Here is a 10,736-nt window from a genome sequence, read left to right on the forward strand (position 1 = left end):
GTCCCATAACGTTGGCTACTACGAGCCAGAATTTCCAACCTTGTCAGTCTTACTCCAAATTGGTATTATTCCTGTCATTTAAGGTTCATGAGTAAATTGATTTAAGGAAAAAGCAACTTGGATAGGATAAAATGCTTTAGCTTTGAAGGAACTCCAATATTAAAATGTTAATTACCTATCGTTCTTTAGTTTACAAGAAAACAATATCTTTCTTAAAGGAGTTTATATTAGAGCTGACTAATAGTTCGAAGCTTCTTGCACTCATTTCGCTTAGGCTATGTAAGAATCAAACACAAGAGTTTTGAAAATGAAGTGTTTAAGCAAATATTTATACACTGTATAGGCCTATAATAAGATAGAAAAGAAACAAAGAAATGAATTGTGAAAATTGGTGCAACATGAGTAAAAAAAAACAAGAATATATATATATATATATATATATATATATATATATATATATATATATATATATATATATATATATATATATATATATATATATATATATATATGCATGCTTTCGGAAGTTTGAACCGGAATAATTAAAATATACACATGAATTTTTGAAAAAAGCCGCTTTTCCACACTTCCTTCAACCGTATCGAAAAATGTTTCGAAAACCGGAAAAAAATTCGGGGGGGCTTTCCCTTCTTTTTCTAGTGCAAAAATTTCAGCTTTTTGGACTTTTTTTCGTTGTACAAACCAATATCAAGGTAGTGAATCTATCTCATCTAGGAGTGGTTAGAATTTAGACGACTCACTTACTTGTTAGTATTATCATCAAAAGATCTAGATTCCAACCTAAGTAGGAAGTAATTATTTTTGATTCAGATTCACAATAAGATTCCAAACCTCAGAAAATATTTTTACAGAAGAATATCCCCTCATTCCATCAACAATGGTGTTCAGCACCAAAGGTTATAATACCTGATTGCAATTATCGTGTTTCCATACTTTCGTTTTTCAAATCATTTGACAATCGTCCGTGATTATACATGCGCCCTGAAGTCAGTTCCAAAACTATCAAAAACCCACTGTAGAAAGAGATGCTTTAATTATGTTCTGTACAAGCAGGATAACAATTTAAGAATATAGTATTTTTTTTTTCTTATACATGTGAGCACTAACAATGACTAATTTAATTCTATGTTGTTGTAAACTTGGTAACAATGTACGAAAATTTCATCTTGAGTGGAACAAATATCTGCAGATTTGTAATGTTCAGTATTAACTGTTCTTTCAATTAAGATTAAATTTCATTGTATTCATTTCTGAGCTTAATCTCACTCAAGACGGATGGGTGGTTCAAAACAGGGTCATTAAAGGTTTCAGTTAATTGTAACAAACTTTCAAGGTCTTCTAATGTGGCTGAAAAAAAATGTGCTCGATGAAGAGGAAATGAGTACTCAAGACCCTGATGTACAACAGTATTATTCATCATTCCAAGATGTGAAGAGTCCAGCATCCAAAACAATACATGTAAGTATAAAACGTAAATTTTAGAATTATTTAGCGATGGACTTTGGATATTCAAAGCTGCCCTCAATGTATAAAATGTGGTAGAGTTTTTACCTAACAGTTCCATGGCCCCTGCAAAATTACGATGTCATTTTGAAACCAATCATCCTGAGTTCGAAACAAAAAATGTTGAGTTCTTTGAGAAAAAATGTAGTGAGTTACTAAATTCACGAAAGAGCTTAGCTCAGGCATCTTTTAGTATGAATGAAAAAGCATCAGAAGCATCTTTCATTCTAAGTTATAGAATGTTAAAGCCCACACTTTACCCGAGAAACTGACAAAACCTTGCGCGATTGACATGGTTAACTACATGATAAATGAAAAATCGGGTAAACAAATCTCTTTAGTACCACTTTCAAATGACATAGTCGCTCTTCATATTGAAGATATGGAAGGTTAGATAAAGGGAGTTGAACCGTCGGCTCAAGTCGCCTCCCCGTGCACTACAAATAGATGAATCAACCGATGTAGTAGGTGTGACTGTTGTGTTTGTGCTTGTACGTTACCATTATGAAGAAACTGTGGAAGAAGATATGCTATTATGTAAACTTCTCCCATCTAATGCATGTGGGTTAGAAATTTTTAGAATTATTAATGAATATTTAGAAGAAAATCAGATACCATGGGACAACTTCGTTAATGTTTGCACTGATAGTACGAAGGCAATGGTGGGAAAAACACCTGGAGCTGTTACATGCATAAAGGAAGTGGAGAAATATAGCAAAAGTAGTTATTTTATATTGGAACGTCAAACACTGGCCATAAAGAAAATTCCACAGTCCCTCAAAAATATCCTTAATGAAGCAGTCACAATCATAAACTTTAGCAAGTCAAAAGAACTAAATCCAAAGCTCTTCAAAATTCTTTCCGCTGATATAGGAAGCCTTCATCAATGAATGAGGTCAATCTATCCCTTCAAGGAAAGAACGTAAATGTATTTACAGCAGAGGACAAAATCACGGCTTACAGTTCTGGAGCAGAAGTATCACTCAGCTGAATATGACTTGTTTTCCTGCATTTAAAGATTGCGAAGAACGAAGGGAATCCCGGAGAATTCGACTATATTAAGGGTCTTCACTACAGTGAAATTGAACTATCGCTAATTTTAGAGTATTTCTGTTATATCTTCAAAAAAAATAAAAATATTCTAAAAGCAGAAACGTAGTGACCTAGACGATACGATTTTGCATGTAATACCGTTATCACAACTCATATATATCTGCTTTCGATTTGCAACTGTAGATAGATTTAGCACTTTGTGCGGGTTCTGTTAAATGCGGCATACCAAAAGCAGATAGGTGAATTGTGGTAAAGGTATCACATGCAAAATCGTGTTGTCAGTTCACTACTTTTCTGCTCTTCGAATATTTTGTTTTGAAGAAATTACAGAAAAAACTCTAAAATTAGCGGTAGTTTAATTTCGCTGTAGTGAAAACCCTTAATAAAGAATTTATTGAATATTTGGAGAATTTGCAGAGCACTGTAAATCAGTATTTTCCAGAAAAAGAAAGTAACCATCATCAACATCAGTGGGTAAAAAATCTATATGACATCCAAGGAAAGCATCCTCGCCTCACCGTTGACGAATACGAGAATGACTCGACGTCCGATTCATCCCTTCAACTTCAGTTCAAGAAGCTGCCGCTCATAGATTTCTGGTGCCGGTTGAGAAAAGAATACTCAGGGTTATCGAAGAAAGCTATTGAGGTGCAACTTCCTTTTGAAAGTACCTATTTTATGTGAAACTGGATTTTCTGAATATGCGTCCACCAGAGATGGCGTGGTCATTGAAGACTCGACCCACGGCCCACTGACTCACCACTCATTGTGACCCACAACCTAGCTTGACCCACTATGACCCACCACCCACCGTGACCTACTCTGAGTCGCCACCCACCATGAACCACTCTGACTAATTGTGATCAACTTCGACCCACCAAAAGCCATCGTCTTCAACTCTGATCCATGATCCACACCCTCCTCTCCACTGACTAAAGAGTTCATACTTGTAATGAAACAAGGCTGTGAAATTATCACTAATCGGAGTTTGAATTTCTAGAGGCAATAGCTCAAGCACCGCTCTGTTACAACATCGGTGGATCTACAATGGTAAAGTGTTCGTTATGGGCCAAATTGTGATGAATTTAAATTTAATCATACATAATTACTTACTTGTTGACTTACAGATACTTTTCAGTGGAAAAAAGGATGAAATTTGAAAGTCTCAAATCAAAGTTTTAAAGTAGACCAACGTAAAGAAAGAAAAAAAAAACTAAAATTTTCGATATAATTAAGCATCCCGTACAAATGTAAAATTCCCATGTAATTAACCTTACAGTATAAATGTTATGTTCATTTTCCTCACAATTTTATGGCTTGATTGCCTTATGCTCTGAACGCTCCACAAGCTTCAGCAATTATTATAATAGAAAGCAGTAGATATAAAACACGAAGCATTGTAGTTTTTGTTTCTCAATTTGTTTCTTAATCAATATCGATCGTTTTCGACTACTTTTACAAATCAACCCACTACCAATTTCCAATATATAGAAAAATGCCCTCTCACCGTAAAAGAGAATTTTTAAAATGCTAGGATATGTTCTGTTTATTTTTAATAAAGAGTTAATATACTGAATTTCGGCTCTCTAAGGTGAACGGCTTATGAGATACTCAATTTCTCGCAAAAATTCGGATCCCCAGCCCCTTAGGATATGTATTATAATGAAAGCGATATGATAACATCCCAGCTTGTATTAAAGCCTATCTACTATATAACAAAAGTTATTTCATTTGACTTTGAAATTTATCCGTGATGATCACGCATACATAGTTACATACATTTTTTATATAATAATTCATATATGACAGGTAATTCAAAAATATTTTTTCCAGTAGTTAGCTCCTGTAAAAACTCTCAGACTGTGTCTCAGAAGCCAACTACAAAGTCATTATTAGACTTCGGATCGATATGCACTAAAAAACGGCAAAATATGCATGCAAATATGCGCTAAAAATCACAAAAATATGCCCTGAAAATATGCAAATATGCACTAAAAATTGTAAATATGCAGCAATCAAAAGCGAAAGTTAAATGAGGAATTATATCTTTAAAGAAAAAAGGTGTATTACTTGAACTGCATATATTTGTGTATAACTATGATGCATTCAAGCTACAATATACGACTAGGTAGTTTTCGGTGTTTTGCGGCGAAAACTTGCATTTATCAGTTAAAACATTACTGTACATTGAAAATGTTCCTTCCGTGTCACGGGTCGTTAAGGGACAGTATTTCAAAGAAGCAATGTTACTTGCTGTTAAGTCTGAAATTCGTGCGTCGTTGTTCCCTGGAACACTTTATTCACATTAGACAAGAATTTTATGCCAGAATTTTTTGCATCTATTGTTCGTTTCAAAGAAATGCTTGTCCGATTGGTCTTGGGAGCGTCTGCTTCGTTATTGAATCAAACAGCTCAAATGCACTGCAAAGTTTTAATCATCGCTCTTCTAATCTCTTTATGATCTGAAATTAGTATTGATAAACGATATATGCAGGCGCTCAGGTATAAACTGGATAAAATGTATTTCAATCCTGCATTACAATAGATAAAGCTGCAAACTATGGTTTAGCTCCTCCCTTGATCATATTCTGGATTCGCCATTGTTTTACAAATAATGCCCCAAGTATCTGTGAGTAAAGAATAAATATACTCAGAGAAGTAAATAAACATTTCTGGCATAAGCACATAATAAAACCTGCCTAGCGAAATTGAACAGGACTCGCAAATATTTCCGTTAAAGGTTTCAAAGTCAACCAAGATAGCTCTATGCTTAGAAAAATAAATAAGGTACATACATATAATGGACATAGTGAGATAAAATAAAATGTTGTATATAGGCCTAACGTATTCAATTATATTATTTATTTATGCTACGAATTAATACACATAAAACTTACAGTAAAAAAAAAAAAAAGCCTACATACGATTTCAAAGGCCAAGACAAAAAGTAGATACTATGCCCTTTTCAGCGCTTCTCCCTCTACTTTTGGCTCCCTTTTGATCTATTGTGTATATTATGCTCCTTGTTCCTGTCTCTAGAGCAGCTAGAGAACGCGTTGTTGGTATTTGGAGATAACTATGTAAATTGCACTTCGTTCAAAAACTCGCACGAAGTACTAGTACAATCCAATACACTCTTTTCGCATATATTTCTAGAAATTCTTAGACGAATTCAGAAATTGTGAACCAGCGATTTGATCGCACTTTCTCGAAGGCGTTCCAGCAGATCGTCCGTCTGAACACTAGGCCTTTCACTACGCCCATTTTCATGAACATTTGAATGCCCTTCCCGAAACTGTGCATCAATGCCTGAGATTCCCCTCATCCATTGCTGTCGGTCCGTGAATGCCGTACAAGTCACGATGGATGTCAGCTGCATTCTGTCCCTTGGCAATCAGAAATCGTATGACAGATCTCACGTCATATTTGGCGAGATTTTGTGTTATGGCAGTCATTTCACCTTACTGCTACTTGCACGCATGCAACTCCACTCGGGTGATTCTACCTCTGTTGCAAAACAGAATACTAGGACATGCTTCTGCGCATGCTCAGCTTTATCAGTGTTGCCAACCTTGAGTTAAAAACTTTTCGGCCCTTTTTCTTGACATGCGCCTCGTATTAAGATAATAAGGTAATAAGACAGTATTTACATATCAGAATCGGTTGTGTTTCTTTTTCCTTTCTTAAGTTTAACGTCCCACTTTATGCACTCTGCTAATGAGACGGTGATGAATTTATGTAGGATAATAGTGAAATGACAAAAGTGAGAAGAAATGGGAGAATATTGAGAAAACTTTTGCACACGATCGCAGTGTTTGTTTAGCACAAAGCTCAGTTGGCAGGAGCTGGGATCGAACCAAGTACCCCACGTGCCAGAGGTGAGAGCCTTATCACTAAGTTATCATGGCCTTAATTGCATAAATCGTATACTCTGCCTCATTCGCAAGTTACTTCCGCAAGTGAGAAGGAGCTATCATGTAATATGGTTCCCTATTTTAAGGTAGGAATTACCATCTGCAATATCGTCTATCAATTGTATTCTTCGTCATTTACCTTCTATCATATCCCTAATCAGACTATCTCTTTCTAAATAATGTTCCACCAGTACTATTTATAACGATTTCCAATGTTGCTTTCTTTCATCAACTTTTGTTAACACTAACATTTTCTCATTGATTTATATTGTATCCAGCTAGTTCTTCTTCATACTTCTTCACAACCATATTTGAACGTTTTCCTCTTTCGTAATATCTCAGTTTCTGACTCGTACAGCATAATATTTCATACGAAATATTGTATGAATGTTCTTAAATACTCCTTATTTGACGACCCACAATATGCTTTTCTTCTTCCTAAACACTTCTCTTGCCATTCCTATCCTTGCTTTCATATATTTCCTATTCCTCTTGTATCACTAACGTCAAAACATAGTCGATTATTCTATTTGCTTTCAGTGTGTAGAATGCGACATATTGATAAGCATCCAGTTTCACCAAGAATATACACATTGTGTCAGCCGAGTCGAACTCCCACATCACAGCATTGGCAACATCGCTGTGCGTGGATTAGTGGACTTAAAGGCAACGCTCAAAGACAAGTCATATCGGATGCTGCACAAATAGCGCTCTACTGTGAATTTGGTAACATAAACTGTTGGGATTATACCATGATTGAATAGCGTATATCAGGAAACTACATCGTATATTGCTTTAAATTTCATCTCGCTTTGTACTGTGAGTATTAATAAAAATGAACTTTTTAAAAAATGATTCCATTGAATAGCAACACTTTGTTGTTCTTATTGCAACAACGAGAGAAGAAACTCCTAAACCTAAGGGGGAAAATGCTAAGCTCATGATTATATGTGCGCTTGTTTGTATATATGTGTTTCTGTCTTCACTACTTTGCTACAAGCCATCAAAACGTATTTAACTGTTCATTTATTTTCTGGAGCGGGGAAACGGTTAAAGCAGAATGAGGAAAGACGATGCGACGAGCTGGGTTGTTTTACAGCTTCAAATTGACCAACAATGCTTATATTGTAGTAGCCTCGTGTGGTTGTAGTTGTAATGTGTTTGTTCCTTGGGTTGTTAGGCTGTTAGAGTGTGGAGTTTCGTGGGTGGAGCTCATTGGGGGGAAAATAGAGAGAGAGAGAGAGAGAGAGAGAGGAGAGAAACGTGTTGATCCCGCGAAGATGTTGCTACAGCTTTTCCCTGACTCTCTGTAGACTCCGTTTCTCTTGCCTTTGCTTGGGCTTTTTGTAAGACAAAATGGTCCAGCGGTCGAGCGGGACCACCAAAGTGTCCCCATGGTGCTCGTACAACTGGATCTTGGACCATTAACTTGTATTTACCGGAAGGGGCTACACTGTCTGCAACCTGACCAACGGTCATCACTTCCGAGACTAAGTCTCGAAGAATATCTCCCTACTTTCTCTCTTCTCTCTCTCTCTCTCTTTTAAAGCAAATATAGAGAAATTCATACTCATACAAGTAAAAGAAAAAAAAACGAATGGTTTCATCGCTTATAGTAACGATATAAGACTATAAAACTTCACATACGTTTAAGTATTGGTAATTTGTTTATTCATAGATTGCCTCACGATTACTGTGCTTGCTTAATGAGCCATGGGAAATCAATTTACTTTTATGATCGCATTGAAATTGGAGTACAAAAAAAATCTATGAAAAGGTTATTGTCTTTTTTTTAGACTTCCAAAGTACGCTATGTATGATTATGGGAAATTTCCGTCCGTCCGTCCGTCGAGGTATCAGAGCAAAAGTGGTAATCGGAAATGATAGAAAGCAACCATTTTCGGTTCCATCGTTGATTGTCATACAACAAAAACTGTAACAGATAGCGAGAAACTATATACAGATGTATTCAGAATCGCAAGAAAAACTATTTTTCATAGTTGCAACCGGAATCTCGCATTTTCTTTTCCAGTATTAGTTTCCGTAATGGCTATTGGATATAAATGTAAAGTCTCAAAAATCACTTTTGTCTCTATATTCAAACCGGAAGTAATAGATCTATCATTTTCGATTTCGACACTGATCACAGTAGTCTAAAACGATAATAGATACTGAAAACAGGTTTCTTTATGGATTTATTACCTCAAGAATAGGTTCGAGCACCGATTTCATTATTTTTAATAATAACTCTTTTTTTTTTAAAAAAAAAAAAAAACTTCAGCTAAGTTAAGGTGCGGTTTTTATTCGATTTAAGTCTTAAGAATTTCAGAGGAGTTGGATTGACAATATTTCCCTACAGGTACTATCTTACACGAACCAAAATACGTGTTGAATGTACGACGTATTCAGCAAAAACATATGTTATTCATTGTTCAGTACTTTTAATATATTACAGTTTAGAATGAAATGAATTGAAGCTACATACAGCAGTAAAAGGTATCTGCGCGATTCCGTTTCAAGGCAGATTTTATAGAACTTCCTCGTGGGTATGTGGTTAGCTTACACGTCTTCGGTGCGAAAGACCCGATTTCAATTCCCAGTGTGAGCTCCTGTGGTTCGGATCCTATATTAAATTGTAGGTCCATGTCTCATATAGCCTCATTGCTGAAAGGGACACCAAACCCAATCCAATCATCCAAGATAGATTTCATGGTATAAATTCAATGAAATATTAAGTAGAGTTTTTTACAGAATCTTGGAAAAGGAAGAAGACAAAGACAATATGTGAGGTAATGTAGATTCCATATAAAACTATAGACTCATCCATTCATGTCTACTGTATACTGTAGAATATGTGGAAATAGGAAACTATCGATGGATTGAACAGGATAATTAAGACAAATTTAAGTATTTCCAAGTTCAGTTTAGGTGATATTCACGGATTGGTAGATTCTGAACATAAAAATATCAAAGCAATTAATCATTCATTTTATCTTAAACTTACTGTATATATATATATATATATATATATATATATATATATATATATATATATATATATTTCTCCCCCCTTAATTTCCTTGACCTCATTTACTATACCGCTATACCGCTGTCATATATATAATCATTGGATGGTCATGCCTGACTAAAGAAGAGGTAATAAAATAGCATTCGAAGTTCAAATTTTAAGAGTTTAGGTATCTATGTTCTGTCTTTGGAGTACAATGCACAAAACATGTCATGCTAAGTTTACCGTAAACGGAAAAAGTTTGAGAACCACTAGTTGGACCTATCACATTCCAGTCATTTAGCAATAATAGTGGGTGTACTAAACCATGAAAGGACAAGGAATAGCCCTAAGGATTGACGCCTCGTTCAAAATGTTACTAAGATAGCTTGTCCCCTAAATTAAGTAACATTGTTAAACTTCTTCTCATGAATCACTATTGCTTCCAAATGTTCATTTACTCTTCAATACGATCATCAACGTTTAAAGATACTCTAGTCTCTACAGAATATAATCGAATAATAAATATTGTTAAAATGTTGTCATATCATATTCCTCATGTACCCTCATGTCCAAAATTATTGTCGCATGTCTATAAATATGTTGTTGTAGGAATATAATTTGATAACGAATTCGCCCGGTATTTCTTATAATGTTAGTATGTGTAAAATCGGCAAAGACATGTATGTGGCAAATTTCATGTCAAAAGAGCAGTAAATAAGAACAATAAAACTTTCTTGTCCATTTAACAACATTTTATTTTACACATTCTAATTTTCGTATTTATAATTCTTTACCTATGTAATTTACCACAAATATACATTTCTCGATTATACACATAGTATCAGTGTTAAAAGTACTTTGCAAAATTACTATCAAATTATATTCTTACAAGAAAACAGTTATAGATATGCGACAATCATTTTGGACATGAATGTACCTCGCAGAAGAATATTCTGATAAATTCCAGGTGAAATTAAGACAAAATCAGGACATAAATTTCGAATATAAAGCGAAACGAATGAGAATTTCCTTTGTGAGAATCAAGGTGAGACGATACTTCTACAAAATTAAGTGACGAGACGAGAAAACCTTATTGTACATCTCGTCTCGTTGTCAACACTAGCGAGTATAACATAATTCAAGCACGAGTAAAATAAAGAAGTTACGTATGATCTGTCAGGAAAGTAAATGTACACCTATTTTTCGAGTCTGGCATTCCTGCGCTCCATCCGTGG

At 35.0% G+C, this 10,736-nt stretch overlaps 1 long non-coding RNA gene across 1 annotated transcript; it reads left to right on the forward strand.

Annotated features, from left to right (window-relative positions):
• Window positions 1–993: 993 nt before the first annotated feature.
• Window positions 994–7,297, forward strand: LOC145666767 (uncharacterized). The gene is made up of 2 exons (XR_014127814.1): window positions 994–1,479; window positions 7,032–7,297. It is a non-coding gene; the product is annotated as an uncharacterized LOC145666767 (long non-coding RNA).
• Window positions 7,298–10,736: the final 3,439 nt, after the last annotated feature.

This window comes from Thermobia domestica, chromosome 1 (assembly GCF_964235325.1).
Source record: "Thermobia domestica chromosome 1, izTheDome1.hap1.1, whole genome shotgun sequence".
Lineage (NCBI taxonomy): Eukaryota > Metazoa > Arthropoda > Insecta > Zygentoma > Lepismatidae > Thermobia > Thermobia domestica.